Here is an 11,567-nt window from a genome sequence, read left to right on the forward strand (position 1 = left end):
TGAAGGTGCAAAAGTTGCATTTGTACACAGCATTCATTTACACTTAAGAAAATTAATCTGTTAGTATGAATAAATTAGGTCTAGTTAAAACATTGAGTTGTGACAAAAAAAGGCTCGAACACGTACATTTCGTTTACACAAAACTTGCAGCTATTAATCAATACGCATTCCATACTTAACCCATATTTTTCCGTGTATTAAAGTTATCTTTCAAGTCGTTGCGAACTCATTAAGCAGGTCTTGGATAGCATGGCGTCTGTGACTCTCGATGTTTATGAGAGTTTTTAAAAATACTTTTCAATGGCAATGTGAATCTTTTATGACCCTACCGATGTGTGTGCTCACTGTCATGCAGCATGTTAATAAAGAAAAAAATATATATATAAATATATATTTTTAGACGGATGCCGACTGTTAACCTTTTCTCAACATCGCGTCGGTGTTCCTGAGTAGCCTGGAAGGGCAGGGAACATCATCAACAGCAACTTAAGTAGCTCAATAAATCTTGAGCTTAACATTTGTTGAAGCTTTTGCCAGTTGGCAAACGTGACTTGTGTGCGACACAAATGTGGGTACTTCGGAGCTCTGTCTGTTTGCCAGTCCCCTCGCATTTGGTTGGATAGGATAGCGAGCCCCATGGAGTATGCAGTAATATTTTACAAATGCTTTCATTGAAATGCAAAAGCTTCTTTCTGGCCTTGGTTACGTGGCCGCTTTACAGTGGCACCTGGATTTTCCAGTGTCTCCATGCGAGCGTGATAAATTAATGCATTAGATGAAAGTACCGCTCTTTGGGTGCTACTCAACTGTGGTAATAGCACATATTGCGACCTTAACTTGTGTCAATTCTGGGGATTCCCCGGCCATCATAAAACTCATCTTCGGCGACTAAGGTCTCGGCATTTGCAATTAAATTTAATTAAAAGGTCGGAAGCCGTCAACCCTGTCTTATCTATTCAAGTCTATCATTCAGACAGTCCACTTAACAATTCAGTTATTCAAATTAAGACTCGTGGAGGTAAAGGAAGCGATGCGAATACCAGGAACGCGAATGCAAAAAAAAAAAAAATATAATCCGACTGGCCACGGATTATTTTAATTTTATTCATTGTGCACACAAAGATAAAAGGTGAAAAGTCTAAATGAATTTTAAATGCTCATTAAGCATACGCCCTTCCGCCCATTTACTTCAGTCGTATATTTATTGAGCAAAAAAGAGTTCGCTTTGATGGTCACACATTAAAATGGTATTTGTATTATGGATTAAAAATTAATTAACGAGCTACGGAAAGGTAAGCAGTTAAAATGTAATTAAAATGTATTTATTTAAAGGTACTGTACTTGTTTGTATGTGGTTCATTTCATAAATTTAAATAAAAGCATATTAAAATTAAAAATATAATTAAATTGTACAAAACTAGATGGGAAATCGGCCTTTATTAATCGTTATATAAATACTATAAATGTAGCTTATTCAATCCATTTAATTCATTAAACAAATTGACTCAAATCCTCTCGGAGATTTCGGAGATGGTGTAAGTTTGTAACCACAGCTTAATGTAATTTCCTCAATCTAATCCAACCCCATTCCATGATCCCGAACTTTAGCTGTGCCCCAAAACTAATTGATAAACCCAAGGCATAAGCGGCCAGATACTCCTACAAAACTAGGGCCATGACTTATGGGCTAGTTAAATAAATTTATGCTCTGTGATTTTCGTATAAAATTGATTTATCACATTAACCACAAAATGAATTGGGGAATGGTAATGGGAACTGTGGAGTGTGGAGTGCGGAATGAAAGAGGAGCCGGACTTCATTTCATGGTTGTTGGCTTTGTGGCTCATCAATTGCCACAGGAATGTTAGGGGAAATTCAGGGAATCCGTCGAGAAGAGGGATATGTTGGCCATATGAAATGGCATTAGATGACCCGAAAGGGGAAAGGCCATAAATCCCACTGGATGGTAAGGTCACAGCAAAAAATTGTCCAACATTTCATGTGTATGTTTTTTTTCCCCACCACCTACTTCGTGTGTGCTAAGCCACCGCAAAGAAGGGTTAATGGTGCGGTTCCTCTATTTCATTGCGTTTTTTTCCGTTTTTGCTTTCTTGCTGCAGAATTTATTACATTTCTAATGAAATCTTTCGGACAGAATGAAAGCAAGCCGTAAGCGCATTTATTTCAATTCATATTTCTGCGGATATCCTTGAGATCCTGGGCCGCTTGGGATAATCAACATAATGAGTGAGCGCATTCAGGCGAGTTCTCTCAATGGACCAAGCCCTTTGGCAGGACTAAACTAACCCAGCAACCAGAGGCGAAGACGAGTTGTGTCAGAAACAAATGCTTTTCATTTCAAATGCAGCTGTTGCTTGGTTGCCAGCATCTTGCCCCTTGGGGAGCGAATTTCTTATCCAACAGCAGCTACAGTTGGGTACAAAACAATAGTAGCACCACCCACTTAAATTGAAAGCATTTCAGAATGTGTTTTTTAAATGCTTACATTCAAAATATGTAGAGATTTGATTAGTTTGATTATTTAATCAATAACATATTAACGTGTTCTTAGAAAGTAAATTATCGCATAAGATAAAAGTTGTATGTATGTTTTTATGGCTTCTAGAATCATTATGCCTTTAAGCAACAAAGTCATTTGTAACTACAACTACTGGCTTATGAACATATGTATAGTAGCGTTTGCTTCTTGCTACTTGAAGGACAACAGATGTTTTCCGTATATCTTTTTTATTTGTCACTCAATGTTGTAGTAAATATAATGTGCATAGATTCATCTTCGGGAATGGGATGAGATGCGAAACATGTCTTGTGGTTAGGCATTAGATAAGTTCACAGTGCAGCAAAGGTCCTTTATGCCGGGTTGTAATTGGAATTGACATGAATTCGAATTGGGTTTTTGTTTTGGGGCTACTCACAATGTGCCCATTCTCTTTTTTTCCATGTTTCGTATCCAGATAATGGACAGCAGAAGGCTACAATACCTTTTTGCATATATATCCGAATGCTTTCTGCTGAAAGGTTTTTCTCCTCTTACTCATTTGATTTGTGCAGGCTTTAACGGTAAGAAGAAATATGAGCTTTGAATGTGTACGCATACGCATTGGGGCATTAGTAGGATTTGTCCCTCACACATCCAAGCACACATGGACCATAAAATGGCATCAATTGTGTGGCAGGAGACTCAGGAGCAGCAGCTTGCCTCAAGGCGTTTATCGTTTGTAAAATTCTAGATTTGCATGTATTTGCTTGTCATAAAAGTGGCAAAAAAAAAGAGCACAGGGGTGAAAAGATATACAACAAAATGTGCTTGCATGTTTATGTGAAGAGGGCGAAAAAAACAATGTGATAGATTACGCATACGCAATGTGTGCCAGCTACTTTGCGATACAATGATCGGGAAAACAGCAAGCAACATATTTCCAAATTTCTCAAATTCACGAGTTAAAGCTGTAGTTAAAGTAGAATCTGCGTGCTTCGTGCAATTAAATTTGAGTAGGCCATAAAACTTGTTGACAATTTTCGTGGGTGACAAGTTTGCGGCGACCAACGCATTAGCAAATCACAAATTTGGTTTATAATGATATCTATGAAATGTCAACTAACATGTGCGGTGATTTAAGTTATGATTATGTGCTTCAAACATGCGAAACGATGCTCGCATTAATTTGTTTATAAAAGTGGACATTATGCTATAGACTTACGGATAAAACTTTTTAAACAAAACTTAAATAAACTTGGAAATAAAGAAGGATAGATATAAAGAAAAAACAACAGCAACTTTTTAACTATTTGGAATTATGCTTGCAAAGTATTTTCTTTAGTTTCGCATTTTTTGTTGATATCAAGTCAAAGCAAAATGATTCCAACTTTATTCCGACTTCAACAAGGGATAACATCTTGACCAGTTTACTTTGCTCGAAATGAACTCATTTTTTCAAGAGCTAACCCTTCTTACTTTTTTGTGTCACCCAACAAGTAGCCGCGGAAATGCCAGTTAATTGACTCGTCCTGCTGCTGCCACCGACAGAACTTGACTTTATTCTGGCCCTCTATTTTTCTTACCCTTTTTTCGTCCTGCCACTGGCATTTGCATGCTTATCTCATTAGCTACCAAACAAGTTCATTTGCCAAGTCATGGGCACGTACATATTCTTCGTTCTCCGTTTGACATTGGCAAAGTAACTCCGGCTTTCGCCATTTGCATACAAATGTTGTTAGCCTGGCGATGTCCCTTTTTAACTGTTGACTGCTCACGGAGGCGTGGTCTGGACCACTTTAGTTTCATCCCGGATGCCTGCTGCACTTGACACCATTCTCTGTCAGGCCAGCGGTCCATGAAAATAGATTTCCATTTGAAACAATTATAGCTTTAGTTTCGCCAGCTGCTCCTTTAAGCTAATAAATATGGGGAATATGGCTGAAACTTTCACCTGGCTGACTCAATTTCAAAGGGGGCAACGTCAGTGTTTTGAACTGGAAATAATGTAAATTTAAGTGTTTTTTTCTGCTGCATTTTTCTATATTTTCCACGGTCTTTTTTTCTCGAGTAGCTTGTGCATGGCTCTGGAAAACACGTTGAGCTAAGCAGCCTGAAGGAAAATACTGGTTCGGATGGGTTGAATTAGCAGCCAGTATCTTTTACCTGCATTTTCTGCTTTTCGGCAATTGTTTTTTTTTTTTTGAATTTTTTATCTGAGTTTTTTTATTACATTGCTGTATTTGCTTCCTCCTGTGAGAAACGTACATTTTTGTGCGGATCTCGGGACATAAGAATGCATGTATCAAAATTATTACTTATGTTGCATGTAATATGTGTCGAAAAATCTTATTTTTACAGAATATTGTCCACTTTTATATGAAACCATTTAGTGAACTTATTGGACATTTTTCAGACATGTAATTAAACTGCAGTCACGTTATACCGCCTGAAGGTGATTTGTATAAAGAAACAATTCTATTACATAGGTATACAAAATATTTCCCTTGCATCGTAGATTTCAAAGTAGCTTGTGGCTTTAGTTAGTTTTGCTACCTTTTGATCTGGCTAACGTTCTTCTCTTTTTCATCTTTGTTTCGCTGCGTAACTGGTACATTGGTTTTTAAACACATATTCAACTTTTTAAAGAGCACATTTCACTCGAGCTGCGTAGACAGGCTTGGCAGCCTCAATCTTTCTGGCACTTTGCACATTGAAAAGGCAGCCACCTGAAGAGCATTTTGTCAGCATTTTTGACACACGAGTGTCGGGCAAAGTAAACTAATGATGACAGCCCGGCAGGACTCGTAGGATACACGTCTGCATAAGTGGGACACACTCGGGTGACTTATAGCCAAGATCGCTTGACATAATCTCTGGATTCCATTTACACATGTGACCACCTCGAAAACTTTAAATTCCGGAAATAATTCCTGTTCGTAATTCAGGGTTTAAGCCACACCATTAACTTTATTTGTCTGCCATGTTCAAGGACACTGCTTGGAGTTTCCGTTTAACTAATATGACAACTGTGTCAACTCTACTTGCTAAGATAAATAAACTTTAATTACGGTTCAATTGAGATTATATATGAATTCATCACACAAATTATTAACTAATGGTAAAAATATTTGTTTTGTATTTAGGGGTTTAGGTTTAGCTACGCTTTTTAATCAGCAAAATACCATATGTAGAAATAACCAATTTTCTCTATAAAATCTCAATTTAAACCGTACTAGCACCACTTCTCATTATCATTTATGCACATTGTTATGAACTTTCGAGTATACTGAAACCCCTTTCCATACCCGTTTTCCCCGCAGCCAACCGAAAACCACTTCAAAATTGTCACTCATAAAAGTTTTATGTTGACAATTACGTATACGCAGCGTGGACTCTGATTGTCATTCATTCTAGATTGTCATTTTATAACTCCATGTTGGTCCATCTCCCACTCACTCAGCCATTCTCCAAATATTGTTGCAGTGTCCATTTGTGAGTGCCATCGAGAAAAGTTTGTTGTTGCTGTCGTGGAAGCTCATAACAACTGACAACTGTGGAAATTAATTCTGCCACGCCCCCACATTGCACGCCCACAGTTTTCCATCCCAACTGGTCGCCCCCACCATCACCCTTAAGTTTTGTGCTTGAACTTATTTGCCGGCTTTTACCTGCAATTAGACGCAATTAAAATCGCAAAATGTAATTTATTTTAATTGCTGTTTGAAACAACTTTTTGGCCAAAGCCTCAAATTTGGAACATCGTGGAAGGGGTGCTGATTTCTACATGTTTAGATAAAGTTCGCTGAAGTGCTTTCAAAATAATAAAATTACGCACGCAATTTCGGTTGTGAATTTGATGAAATTATAAAGTTTTCCTGGCCATGACCAGCGGCAAAATGTACATCTGGGCGTATACTCAATATCAGCTCAAGAAATCAGCAATGAAAGATTCGAGCTTAGAGCTAATTGAATCAGTAAAGGGCTAAGTAGTCCACCCAAAGAGGGAGCTTAAGGTTCATAAAAATTAATGCTTGCCTGTGGCCTTGGCTTCAATGTGGGAACGTGTGAAAAGCTTGCTTTGGGGGGGCTTAATCCTTATAGCCACTTGTGGCGTAATTAAGGACAAAAATCGGGGTTGAGCTCTTCTGTCAATCTCTTGGGACCACATTTGATCAGAAGATAAAATTATATATGGCTAACAATTTCACTCAATTGGGAAGTGATGGTTGGAAGTGATTTTCCTTCCCACACGTTACTCACATCCGTTTCGCATTTCTTTGGAATTTTCCCACCATATGTGAGGATGACAACAAAGCGAAGGAAGGAAGTCGTGCTTTCGGGACATGGGAAATTTATGTGTTAGGCCTTGTAATGCGATGCCAAAACAGGCAACGAAAATCCGTTTAGCTGACACGGCAGCCGGGTATTGTGTGCTTCATTGAAGGCTGAGCAAACAGAATCAAGTTCAGTCAAATTGCTTTACTTTACCGCAGATTTGTAGAGGAAATCGCTGGGAGTATCCCAAAGCAATTTACAATCTTGTCAGCATTTTGGGGCAATCGCTTAGTAGATTGGTTTATTTGCTTTTGCAGATAATTACAATTTGCAAACACCTAATGGCAGTCTGGCAGCTAAGCAATTAATAATTTTTAATCAATTTTAAAAAATTAAAAAAAAAAACATTTTTTTTACAACCAAATGAAATAAAATTATTCTAGTTCCTTGCCATAAGTAAGCTCAATCTTTTAGGTAAAATTCTGTAAATACAATTTAAATGCGAATTAAATTTCGATTTTAAAAGTTTCCCCTTTGGACCAAAATTTATGTGTTTCTGGGTCAGTTCAACAAAGATAAACATGGCAAGTTAAGCTTGTAACCAGACAACCACAAAAGCACCGAGTGCCCATTCCAATATACCAGATAACCGGCAAACAACACAAACACAACAAGTACCCAGCTCAATTTTGTGTTCTTTTTGGGGAAAAACTTTTCGCCAGCAAAGACAAAACACCTTGGGGGTGCCAAGTCAGGCGGGTTAAGCCGAAAAATAACAATAAAGATCACAATTCAGTGTACCTGGCTTTTAAGGTTCAGTAAACGTGAGAATTCAACGCTTTCAATTAGCTATTAGGAAAGTGGTTTTTCCTTCAGAAAGTCAAAGCTTCCAGGCATTTTGATGTTTTATCTCGGCTTTAAGGTGTTTGCACATATTATATTGATTACTATTAAAACAAAAATATCTGAATGTACAACAAAAATCATCAGATTTTAAAGAAAGTGTATTTAATTTAAAAAGTACCCTTTTTTTTTAATTTATCACTTTTTGATGCTGACTAACTAGTAAAACCGGCAAGCAATTTTCCTCGACCAATTGTCTATTGGCCGGGCTAATGGGCTTCGCTGGAAAATTATATGCAACTATTCGGTGGCAGGAGGAGGCATAAATGGCAGGATGGCCCAAACGGAAGTGCTGCTGGCATGCCACGCCTATTTATGTGCTTTTAACATGGGCGTGAATATTAATGCTTCATATTTTGCGGCGTTGAAAAGTTTGCGTTTGCGTTCTGCGGTGGGCGTTTTTGGGCAAAAAGCCACGTTTGTGCTTGTTGATTTAATTTGCGGCCCACTCCTACTTGGCTGCCTTTGCCGTTTGCTGTTCCCATCCAAAGGCGTATAATTATTTTGCAAATGGGCGTGTTCCACAATGTTTCTTGGGCAATTTATGTTCCATGGACAGCCCGCTCGCGTGCTGTCCGGGAATAGCTCTCCCATTTCTAACCACACTCCTTCGGATTTTATGTCCTTTTTGGGTTTGTTTTATTTTTCAATTGCCGACTTTTGTGTGTTTCTCAAAAACTGTTTAGCATGCAGCGCACAAAAGTCCGTGAGTGTTTCGCTGGTGAGGATATTGTATAAGTTTGCCATCTTTATGACCCCGACCGCACACAGACACACATTCAAAGATCCTGGGATGTACACACAAACACAAACACAAACTCACACACACAGACAAGCACACCCATCGGCTAGATTAAAGTGTAAATATTTAATGCGCGGGTCGCTTTGAATTATTCTAGATGTCTGTTTTGACTGACTGACTTTCTGTGTGTGTCTTGTTTTGTCAATATTTTTAGGTTTCGATTTTACCTTAAAGCTGGACCAACTTAAATACCGGCTTGCCAACCAAAGTTATTACACATACTAATATTTTACTTTCAACTCGCTGAAGGACTTTGAAGATAAGGGTTTTAGGAAGAATATGAAGTTTTTAAATTTTTAAAGTTGTCCAAAATTAGTCAAATATATTTATTCTTTTTACTATAAGTTTTTATGGGTTAATTTTTTGCAGCATAGTTTTACAAATACTTTCTCTAGAAATTGCTTCAGTTGGCCATCATGTTTTTGTAGATCCTTCGAGCCCTGTTCTGAAAAAGCTTAACATATTCCTGATCAATCTGGCTTGTTTGCTGCTCTGAGCTGTGTTTACTTTCAGGCTTCTGCTCTTGCTTGCTATTAGCCAACGAGCAAGTTCCTAAAAGGCAGTCAAGCAATGTCTAACCAGCTTCGGAAAGAATACGTCTCAAATCGATTACACTGCCGGGTATGTTGAATCTAAAACTACATTTTAAACTCCGTTAGAGCATTAAACAGTCGGACTTCGATGCCTTGCCATTTCCAACATCTCTGGCGGTTACTTTCGGCTTGTTGCTCCTGCTGCTGCCGCTGCCAGTAGCAAGTTTTTGCCAGTGCTTAAACATTAACAAGTGCATCAGGCCGGCAAAGTTTTGGCCCAAAACTTTGGGCCGGCAGCATAAAAAGTCCCAGGCAACTGCCGTTATTCGGAAAATCAATTACCGCACACATAGCCGGGAATCTGTGGCCACTTCCCGCTGCCTAACTATCCTGCCGACTTTCCCTCCGAGATCCTGGCACTACGCATCTTGTCTGGCGCTAATATGGCCGCAACGACAATTGACCGACATTTTATTTAATGTCCTCGTTCATTAGGCGGCCGCAGGCTTCGCAGAGTGCTCCTTACCGCAGCCGCATTTGGTCCGCAACCGTTCACGTAAACAAAAGCCGGGAAAAGCGGCTAGACGGTAATACACTGGGAAAAAAAGAACAGAACAGTTTATTGGTGAATGAACGAGGTGTGAGCTACCTGCTAACTACCACACCAAGTTTACAAAGTTCTTAAAAAACGGTAAGCGCATTAAATGTCTATTACAATGTATATTTGAAAAATCTATGACAAACTTGCTAAAAAGCCATTGTTTTTCTCAGTGTAAAGGTCTAACCACAAAATTAGAAGCTGGTCGAACTTGCTCCCTTTTACCTCCGTGGCCACCGAAACTATTGCTTGTAAGTCGATCATGTGTTTGTATCTTAATCTGATAAATACGTGGCCGAGGTTCTCCGGTTCGTCGTTTGTTTGTACTGAGTTCCTGCAGTCGGTTATTGATGGTCGAAAAGTGGTTGTTGTTGTGTTGTTGCAACCGTTGCTGTAGTTTCTGCAGTTGTTGCTGCGGGCTTCCGCTGGCAGCCAAGTGCTGGGATTTTCCGCTGCCATGGCGAGCTGAATTTGCTGGGAAAGAGATACGAACTGTGGTCACGAATCGAACGCTTTTGCTGGGCTTAAAGCAGCTACAAATTGAACAAACTTTGGGTCGATAAACCCCATCGATTTATTAAATAGCCCCAGGGGCACTTTAAATTGAATAGAAGTGAAAACCGTTGCAGCAAGCAATAAAAATAATATTAATTTAATATATTTTGCGGTGGCCGTTGACATGCGGAAATGTGACCGCAGCTCATTTAAAAATGTAAGTGGAAAAAAAGGGAAAACCATTTCTGTGTAAACAGAGGCATTCTTCTTTTTTTCGTCCACATTTAAATCAGAATTTTTTCCGCTTAACCATTAATGGTTTCAACAATTCGCAGCTGATCTGGTTGGCCATTAAATCAGACACATTATCTGCAAACCAACAAATTTATTCTGCCCTAAAGGGGATATGCGAGTATGTAGACTTGACCTACAAACGAGTTTTTCATTTAATTAAGTTTCATGCACGCAGAAGTCTGTATGTGTGTGGAAAATTTGCAAGCTTTTCCGCAGTGATTTATGAGTTGCAATCCTTCTCAGATGTCCTGCGGTGTGTGGAGCGACAAAGTTTGCTCAAAGAATATTTGAAGACAGTTTTTGCCCTTTCGAGTGTCAGTTACATTATTCATCTAAGCAAAAGTAAACTTAATATTTGCCTAGTGGCCAAACTTTTCATGATATTTTCTTCGACGTTAGTTAAATTACTAGTAAGATAACTGAAATTGAATATTTACCCACAGTATTCTATTTCACATGGGCTTTAACTCAAATTTAATGAATGCTTACGTGAATCCCTTTGATTTTGTATCTTGTTAGTTTCTAAAACTGAAACTCTAAAGCCTATAGATTTACGAGGCTCTTCATATGTATATAAGTCACCTTGTCGGTTTTAATGGTGAAACTTTTTCACTTAACCTTAACTCATGAATTGATTTTGTTTCACTTTTGTTTTTTTTTTTGTGTGACTTTAACGACTTTCCACTTGCAGCTGAAACTTCTTCCTACTGAGTAATGACTTTACATGCGTGTCAAACATGAGCGTATGTATATCCTTGCCATGTCAGGCTAAGCTGGTGTCATAAACTTCTCATAAGTTTGCTGTCTGTCCTGCCGGCTGACTGGTGTATCTGAAAGTCAAGAGTCTTACTGACAAATTATGTAATATGTTGGCTATATTAAAGTTAAACGAAGTTTGCACACAAGGGGGAAATTAACTTTACAAGAGCGATAACTTTGCTGGGCACTTTAAATAACACAATTTTCCTAATGGTTAGGGATATAATAGAGTTCCACAGTTGTTTTTTATCTCAGCTACAATAATTTGCTTGGCTTTAATATAGGTTCACACCTTCTCAAGCTTAAAGATCCTGTCTGCACCACATGTCAATTGAATTTTGGCTCATTAAGCTCGTAAATCATCGAAACACCATTAGAAGCCGTGAATATTAGGTTTCAGCAGCACAA

Source organism: Drosophila melanogaster, chromosome 3L (genome assembly GCF_000001215.4).
Source record: "Drosophila melanogaster chromosome 3L".
Taxonomy (NCBI): Eukaryota; Metazoa; Arthropoda; class Insecta; order Diptera; family Drosophilidae; genus Drosophila; species Drosophila melanogaster.